Here is a 9915-nt window from a genome sequence, read left to right as displayed (position 1 = left end):
AGGCAGTAGGAGTAGGTTTGTTCGTTTTATTTACACTTTGTATATTTATCTTCGCTTGCTCAAGTGCAGAAAATTTAAGGAAGTAAAACGAACAGACTGATCCAGGGATCCATCGTGTGGGACATTTTCGAGTTTGGTAAAAAAAAAAAAAAAAAAAAAAAAAAAAAAAAAACTAAGTTATCACAAATATTGAAAACAGATTCGCAATCAATAACAAATGATTTACAAATAAAATATATTTAGAAAAATTAAAAATAATTAAATTTAATAATTTATGTCGGCTAGAGCACCGACGAGGTATTTTGGCTGCGTTCCACTAAACGATAACGATACTCACAAACATTATGTCTGTCTTTATTTAACCTTTGGTTAGGCCGAAAGTTAAATAAAGACAGATATAATGTTCGTGAATGTCGTGATCGTTTAGTGGAACGCAGCCTTCGTCGGTGATATAGAGATTCATACAGAAGGTAAACACGTTTAAATTTACGAAGCTGACCGACAATTGATAAACTCCTTACCTTTTAAACCTACCGTCGATAATATTATCATTGAAGGTAAATCAATGAACGTGATATTAAAATCATATTTTATTAATATATATATATATATAATTTTAATTTGCTATTTTAACTATAAAAGTTTTACATGTCATTTTAAATATATTTAGTTAAATATATACATATAATATTTTTGGAGTAAATATATTTAAGATGATAATGTAAAATATAGTTAAAACTTTTAACAGCAAATTAAAATTTATTCATGAATGAACATCCCTAACGGTACAAAACATTTTTATATAGTTTTAATATCTTATGGATCTCTTATAAACATGTTTTGAATGTGTGCTGTTAGGGATGTTTTATATAATCGTATAGAATATAAAATTTAATACTTTTTGTGTAAAAATTATTTAATTCTATCTCTTTAAATATATATATATATATATATATATATATATATATATACATATATATAATTATTACTACATAATCTTATAAATCTTATAGTCAATAACATGAAAGATAATCTATTCAAGAATAGAATAAAAAAATCAACTTTTATTTTGAAAGGCTTCCTGTGTGTAAATGATTTATTTAAAATGAGTATATAAGGGTGTCATTATTCATTTGAAATATTTCCTCATTCAAAATCACGAAATAAAGTTCTTATTAAAGATAATATATTATCACTTTTTTTAGTGTAAATATTATTTAAAAAAGGATGTTAAAATAAGTTTTTAATCTCTTATAAATTTCTTCTTTTAAACATGTGCTGCCAGGATCTTAACTTCGGTCTACAAGTTTGAAAAAAGAGATTTAATTAAGTTGAAGTTAAATGTGTCCCGCGAATTTATACAATACATAGTTCAACAACGGAAATATTCTTAAGATTAGGGATATATTTTAAAAAAATATATGTGATTTATTTCAATTCTCGAATGTCGCAAACATTTTTCGAATGATAAAACATTTTTTTCTCGTCCAAAATACGTACGTGCAACAAATACGAAAAACGATATGCTTTTTCAAATTTTATAGTTTGTTCATACATGATATTGCCGAGACTACAAAGTCCTTTCATGTACGTTTCAATTATCGTTATGTAAATTGACTCTGTTTTGTGATGTGTGCTCAGCATAGGATGAGCATGAACGCGTCGAAGCCTTCGGGCTTCGGGCAGCTCTGCTTGCTACGCGCATCCAAAATTACGATTATATAAAGTTGCTAAAGAAAGCAGGAGAGGGAGTCGCCCAATTTTTAACGAAAAAAAGAAGAAATTTATGCTTACAACTTATATATTTTGAATAGATAATTATATTTAAATTTTCATATTTAATGAATATTATTTATTATTATTATTTGTTAAAATATATATGATATAATATGTCCCAATTAATTTGAAATATCGAAGAATTCTACTTTCTGATCTTTATATTCTATTCAAAAAATAAAATGTTCTTATGCTGTAGCTATTAAATGATTAAACTGATTAGAATCATACGCAAGGAGAATCAAGTATCAGTCAAGTATATCAAAAAGTTAAGTAATATATGTTTGTTAAAATAATTAAATACTAATGATTATAATAATTAAATAACGTTATTAAACATTATTTTTCTCATATTTGATTTTAATTAATAAACACGATATTATTATTTTTAATCGAATAAATAAAGAGTCACTCTTAAATATTATAAAATGTAAGTCTAAAGTATCAACGGAAGAGAATTTATTTCCGAAGCAAGTATATCAACAATTAAATAAAGAGATTTATAGGTAGATTTATAGGAGATTGTTAGGGATTTCTGAGGTATAATGAGACGTGTTCGACTGTATGAATATCGTTCCAGTGCTATTGTAGACATCACATGGGTAAACTGTTTAGGCGGATTATGGCGACAAGCTCTTTGTCACATCTGTCATACACGAAGCGTTATATTCCATTTCTATGCCATATTTCAGTATCCAGAGTTCATTTCCTTTCGCGCCTACATCATTGAGAGTCGTCACATAATCTAAAAATAGGATTAATTTTGATGTGATGGCCAATATATGTACATCGTGTAAGCAGAAACTTACGAGTCCTCACACCTAGTCAGGTTTGGCGTTTCTATTCTTTTCGATTTAATTCTATTTTAATCTGTAAATAAGAATCTCTGCTCTTATTCGAGACCTATTTATAATAATAATTGTTTAATGACAAAACATTTACAAACGTGAGAAATCGAATATACTTAAAATATTATTTTTCCATTACATGTAGTTATTAGATATCATTTTTTATCGAGAGCAGTTTCCAATAATATACATATATAAATAAATTTTATTTGGATATTTTTAATAATTTATATAATTACATATTTTTAGGATCTTATACAATTAGCTTCTAATCTCGTTTAAATTATATTGCGTAAATTATATCGAGAAGAGATATGAATTAAATGACAAATTAAATGACTTTCATCAAGATAAAATATAAATAGGACGTATAAGATATAAAATAGAATATCTGTTTCATTTATTGTTAAGAGAGATAACAGAGGCAAAAATTTATCTTATTTTTAAAATTGTAGTAAAATAGAGTATAAAGAGATATGTCAACACATATATGTCTAATACAATTAGAATCATCGATAGCGACTCTCTGTGGACGCTGTGTGCAATTAAGTAGCCTAGTACAACGTGTTTTCTTCCATTTTCATCTGATGTAGAAGAGACGGGAGCATCGGGGGTGCAATTCATATTTGCTGCCGCAGTCAGCGGCGGAGAGAATTGCACCTTTAATCAAGATTTCTACCAATTTGCGAGCGCCGACGGCGCGAAGACAAAGCCTATTGTTGCCGTAACTGGTCGGAGCTTCAAGTGTTCCAACGCAACGGTGAGAGCCTGATGCGCGCGTGTATACCGGGTGTACCGATAAGAGAAACCGATAAGAGAAACTCGCGATTCCCGATATATGTATATTTAATAAATGATTTTTTCGTTCATCTATAAAAAATTATTAGATAATCCCTTGGATTATGCGATGAGATATGATTGAGCTCTGTTTTCAGATTCGTTCATTTGATTTTTTATATTTCAACATCTCGCCAAGAATCTCAGTCTACATTTGATGAAATCTGAATCTTTTGCAATTTCTAACAGAATTATACTTGCAACTAAATTTTATTATAATTATTATTAAAATAAAAATTAACATTGTGAATATAAAAGTAAAATTAACAAAATATTGTAAAAATAAAAATTAAAAGTGCATTTAAAATATGAAACAGTATAGAGTAGTGAAAAAAAATTTGGAATTAATAAAAGTTTAAGCTACTAAAAGAGATACTTAATTTTTAATATATCTCTGATAAAATTTTGAAATTATTTTTTTCAATTTTTATATTTATATTATTTTAATTTCACAATGCTTACGACTGTCAATTTTTCATTTACATATAACCAACAACCTATAAAGTGAACAGCTATTTACGGATTACCCCGTATACGCACGTCTTCACTGTCGGACTGGGACAGGAGGAGAAGATGAGGATTTCGTAGTGAAGACTGACGCTCAGGAACCGTCGAGCTAGTCGCTTCGCATCCCAGAAGCCTCTATCTCACCGTTCGCTTCCGGCTAAGCCCGCTGCTGTCGCATCCCAGGCAACTTGAGGCTACTCGTAGTTCTGTTTGTGTTTGCTAATTGTGAATTGTCTACTTCTTGGCGGTGGCTTGCGTGCATGCGCCGCCGAGAGCAAGAGTGAGACAAACGTTACCTCGGATCTGCAAACAACGGAAACAATATACGAGAAAGATAGAACGAGAACGGGAGAAGGAAGGAAAGAAAGAGAAAGAGAGAGAGAGAGAAATAGAAGCATGCAAAACACAAGATGTACGAAGTGGAGCTTTCGGTTGGAAGCACATCGCCCACGAAATGCTCGGACCGAAAAGCTACTCCCTCAGGGGCCAGCAGCCGGGCTGACTCCTTCATCCTCAATCTTACGACCACGGTCGACTACTCTGCACAGTCTGCACCACCACTTTTGTGCCGTAGATACTCGAGTTTACCTCACTAGTCGGCGGTGCTTGCACGAGCACCATTCGCCAAGAGACACCCGCGAGCGAGAAGATACCAATTTTTAGCCGTCTTTCACTTTCAATCAGTCGCAGGAACTGATATTTTTCAAACTATCCAACAACTCTATTGCTTAGTATCAAATGTCAATGTAATTACAATAGAAAATAATTACAATAAAAAATAGACAGGAAGTAATAAATAAGAGAGATTTCAAATACAAATAATAATTTAAAAGTGAAAAGTAGATTTTATGTTAAAAATAAAAAGAATTTTGTGATTCATTTAATTGTAAGATTCAAGCGTGCTCTTAACTTATCGTTAGTCATCGCTTTAACGAAGCATCGGTACTGGCCGTCGCGTCGGATCGTTTCAGCTCGCGTTAATGAGACAATTTTCAATGTCGCCCTCCCCCGTACGAAATAAAATGGTGCCGCGGCTCGCGCTATTGTGAGGAAAATGTGAGGCGCGCACCCTCCGTCGGATGCTGTTGGCCGGGCGGACCGCTCGAAATATCACCCCGTCTCTCCAGAGACAGGGGACATATTGTTTGGTTCAGTAATTCCTCGCGTTATTTTCCGTGTGTTTGCTTTTTATCATTGTAAACTGATATATTGTCCTGGGTAATTCTCCCCCTCGCGCGATGAAGGAACTTACAGACGCGGCAGAGAGAGGGACGCGGACGCGAACGACGAAGGGGTCGTAATCGCTCGGACTCTAGCGGTGCGGAGTTTCACTTCGCGAAGTGATGGAAACGAGATTACACTCGGCCATAACGCCGAGCTGCCTTCTTTATTTTTCAACGCGCTCGCGCTTCACGATGGAAGTTTGTTTTAACGCTTATCCGCGCGAATGCATGTATGTATATGTATGTATGTAGGTACATACATACATATACGTGTCCGGAAATGAATTTGATAGAGTGACAGCGCGCAATTGTCATAGTGTTCTGTTTTTCATTTCAATCTCGTATTTTTGATCCGTGATAGTTTGAGTTGACATCGAAAAAAATTTCGCGATTCCTATAATGGAGAGAAATTTTCCTAACAGTGATGTAAAATATGTAACGCGGAAATATTAACGTAATTTCATTGAGAAGGCAAATTTTGTCAAATAAAATTAAAGTAGAAAATAATAGGAAACAATAAACAGAATAAGATATAATTGAATTATCTGAAACATTTTGTTTATGCGAAAAATACGCGATTTTAATAAAAATTGACAGCAAAAATTAATTACATACTATCCAAGACATGAAACGTATAATTTGGAATTATCGGTTTATAAAAACATCTTATTAGATATTAAACATGTTCTATATTTTTGCACTTAATAAAAAGATAATTACTTGATAATTTATATTTTTTGTCCTGTTTTAAATAAAAATGTTGATATTTTAAATTAAATTAAAATAAAATAATAAAATAAATAAAGAACATGTGCATTGTTTTTATAATATTTCATCGTTCAAAAGTTACCGATAAAATTTTTTCCTTGGCTTATTGTTGGTCCATCATCATTGAGATATTGTATTGACATGTACGTACTTCGCGTCAATGTTTGAGCTTGAATTCTCTCGAGTGTCGCGTAAGTACTTGCGTGCGACACTGTGATATACACGCTCGTCATATGGCGTGACACGTGCGCCAAACGCTAAACTCGTCGTACGGCAAACAACGAATTAAGTCTCACCGGCCGTCTCTCGCTTCAGACTCGAATCAAATTCTCTGTAGTTTGAGACTTGTCAATAAAACGCTGCGGGTTGCGACGAAATCGATCTACAAAGTTAATGATGAACGAGTGTTTCTGTTAAGCATTAAATACGAACATGTATATGAACAATGTATCCTCCAATGTGACAATTAACAATACAAACATCTCTCTGAAAACAATAAGTTTATACATCATAATATACTAACAATAGACTCGACTATTCACTTTAACCATGAAATGAACAATGTTAAAATCGTTTAAACGCGTCGTATATTACATATATCATATACATCATATAAATAAAGCAGTATTATATACGTAATAAACACGTTGGAAAGGTCTTAAAATAGTCATTTGGTGTCTTCAAGTCCATTTAAGTTTCGGATACGTTCGAAGCTTCCAGACCTACCCAGCGATAAAGACGTACTTATCGGTGGAACGTAATTTGTGTTCCTCTTCAGTTAATTACGCGCGGGAGGCATTGATACCGATGGAAGGGACGAGACGAGGCGAGGCGATGTTTAAAGGGCAACGGTGTAATCCGAAGACCGAAGAAAGAGGCGTCGAGGCGCATCGTGGCGTCGTTGAGTAAAATGGGTGGCTACCGAGATGTGGTAGTAGAGAGAGAGAGAGAGAGAGAGAGAGATGCGGTTGTGTGTCACACACTGTGAGGGTCGCCGTCTTAGTGAAATCTAGCATGATCTAGCACGGAAGATAGGTAGGGAAAGAGGGGTGTCTATCTGTCTTTATCAGCCGGGCAGGTAGAGCCGTCGTGCCACCCCCGGCCTTTCCTGCTTTTACCCCCTTTCTCCTTTCATCCCTTGCACCTCATCTCTCTCGCCGAGAGCTATGCCAACGGCGAGAACACCCGATTGGCGTTTCTCTCTCGAACGAGGGAGGACATCACGCACCCCTATTGGCTCCCGGCGAATCCATACTCGGTATTCATTCGCCACCCCATTCGTCGACCCCTTGCGGGGCCGAAATCCCGCGTGTATCCCCCCTTTGCCCCGCGTATTCTCTCTCGTCTACGTCCTCCTCTTCGACACCCCTTGTGAGCGACCGATGCGACTCACCCCTCTCTCACGGGGCGCCTTCACAATGCATTTCACCGCCGGCGCTTTCACCTTTCGCGCCGGATATTTCTAAATAAATACTTTTTTAATAAGCGTCGACTGCGCGAACGGCGAGTAAGCGCCGTAACTGCAGCGCCATTTTTCACCGTGTTTTTGTGCCCGGGAAGAAAATTGAATTTCCACAGCTAGTCGTTGGAGTGCCAGTCACTTTTCTCATTCCGATATTTGCTGTGTATCTAACTGAGGTACCACAATTTTTCTACTAACGTTGGCAAATCGTTCATGTAGAGAAATATATTGTCCTTTCTCTCCCTTTAAATATAAAAATTTTACACAATATAAAAATTATTTAATGCATGTGTGTGCAAAATATATGTATTTATAAATAACGCTAAAAAATTTTGTACTTAAAATACGCACACACTCAATATTATGTAAATTATGATTACTAATAAAAATCAACTATGATGTACTTTATATATCGAAAATTTAAAATGGCTATAAAAAATAGAAAAACTCTTTAAAAAGTACTTGCATATAAGTTTAATTATTATTCAGAAATTTATGCAAATAAAAGACAGTTTTGAAATTAATGCGGATAGATATATTTGTTGAGATAAGATGAAATATGATTTTATTAAAAAGAGATGTAGAAAAAATTTTTTTAAACCTAGTGTCTTACCGTCAGAGATTCAAACAAATTATACTTTTTCTTACTGAATTGAAGAATTATTGAGACTAAAAGTTTGTTGTACATAGCCGGTAATTTTTCAAGACAACTGTCTAATCCTAGCATTTAAAAAATAAAAAAAAAATCAAATTTAAAATAAAGTGGCATCTTACAAGTCCCAACGAGCAGCGGCGCATGAGAGAGAGCATTGCCGATATCTGGCTTCCGGAGCGGCATGGATCGGTAGTTGGCCGACGTGGCGGTGAACGAATTAGGCCAAGAAGGAGCCGACGCCTCGGCTCCGAAAGGAGATCGATGCAAAGTGTCGAAAGCAAGGAGAGTGAACCTTTGCCTGTACTTTTGACGTCGTCGGTCACACCTCGCCCTTTCTGTCGCGAGCTCGAGCGACTCGCGCGGTAGACAGAAACGGAATAGCCACGCCGTGACATCCTGGTGGATAAAAGTAGGAAAGAGAGAGAGAGAGAGAGAGAGAGAGAGAGAGAGAGAGAAAGAAAGAGAAAAAGAGAAAAAAAGAGAGAGAGAGAGAGAGAAAGAGAGTGAAGGAGAGAGAAACGCGCGTCGAGAAACGTGGGGATGAAGAATTTTACGGTGACACGGGTCGAGCAACGAGAAACGGGCTATGGATGTCGGCTCCGCCTATCGTACCGCCCACGCCGGTGGTGGTTGTTGCTAACCTTCCCTCGCCCTGCACCCTTCACGACGCAGCTGGAACCTTCTCGCGGCTTGCCAGCAGGCAGCGCACACACGTCATCCTCACCAGCGGCGAACGGCGCCTTCAACCGTCGCCCTGGGGTCGCCGTCGCGATCCATCCACGATCCATATCCATCGGAAATCGTCGGACTCGTCGATTTTGGACATTAGGAAGTTTGTTCCCGGAAGTGACCCAAGTTGTGCATCGGATTGTGTTTTTCACGTCGGCTGGAAGATTCAACGAATCGTATTGAACTGCTTGGAGATTAAAGACTCTCTGCTGTGAAACTTATCGAATTGAATGGAAAGAGGGAAAATAGTGGAGGAAGAATTTTCGTGTGCGTGAGGATGATTGAGCTCAACGATAATAATGTTTAAACAATATTATTTCTTTGAGACAGAATGATCCTTCGAGATTTCAAATCATAATTAATCAAATGCAAAGAAATTCTAGATTTATATCTCGATGATTACGAATAAATTAAAATGAAACGGGGGGAGACCAGTTGAATAAAAGTGTGGGACGTTATTGGTGATTATAAACATGGAATATGAATTGATTAAAGGACTGGAGCCAAGAATCTTGATGATGCCAAGAATCTTGATGATTACTTTTGTGATGAGGACGAGAGTCTCTTGAATTTAGTGTCGTCTATTCGTGTCGCGATATGTGTAGCTTGAAATTATTCGCGACAAATTTATATAATCGCTAAGGACGATATGAAGAACGTGTACTGTGACTGATGGGAAAGAAACTTTACGCGAAGTTTTAAATATATTCAATGTTGGATGTTCGACAACTAATCGGAAGTCGGTGAAAGTGTTCGGGCTGGTAGGAACAACGTCGTGTTGTGTGAGCTGTGCTGCTGGCTTCGATTAGACAGCGAAATTTCCACATTTTCTGTAAGTATAAACATCAATTAAGACAAAGTGATATTTTTTTCTAATTTAAGAATTGTTAATTAACTGAACAACAATCAACAGAAATTTCTTTTATGTTGTTTTTTACATTAAAATTTAATTTCCTCTCTCAAATTACGTTATACTCATGTCTCAAGTTGTAATTCTTTCTGAAGCAGTAATATATAATAAGTTTGTGGTAATAGATTCGCGAAATATTATTAGTTTCTATGAATTTTGAAGACATTTTTTATATTGGAATTTAATTCTATTTTATTTAT

At 35.5% G+C, this 9915-nt stretch overlaps 1 protein-coding gene and 1 long non-coding RNA gene across 4 annotated transcripts in view; one reads left to right on the top strand and one right to left on the bottom strand.

The window, feature by feature from the left end:
- Positions 1–2333: 2333 nt before the first annotated feature.
- Positions 2334–8423, bottom strand: LOC140666763 (uncharacterized). The gene is made up of 6 exons (XR_012046842.1): positions 8196–8423; positions 6686–7664; positions 6042–6341; positions 4002–4271; positions 2598–2646; positions 2334–2521 (listed from the first exon to the last, which is right to left on the bottom strand). It is a non-coding gene; the product is annotated as an uncharacterized lncRNA (long non-coding RNA).
- A 362-nt stretch (positions 8424–8785) lies between these two features.
- The window catches only part of LOC140668906 (uncharacterized), a 31976-nt gene continuing 30846 nt past the window's right edge, over positions 8786–9915 (top strand). For all 3 annotated transcript variants that reach the window (XR_012047265.1, XR_012047264.1, XM_072898234.1), the window contains exon 1: positions 8786–9637. The gene's annotated coding sequence lies outside the window, so the exon portion shown is untranslated. The remainder of the gene's footprint in view (positions 9638–9915) is intronic.

The sequence above is a fragment of the Anoplolepis gracilipes genome, chromosome 1 (assembly GCF_047496725.1).
Source record: "Anoplolepis gracilipes chromosome 1, ASM4749672v1, whole genome shotgun sequence".
NCBI classification, from domain to species: domain Eukaryota; kingdom Metazoa; phylum Arthropoda; class Insecta; order Hymenoptera; family Formicidae; genus Anoplolepis; species Anoplolepis gracilipes.
This window is presented reverse-complemented; position numbering and strand designations above follow the sequence as displayed.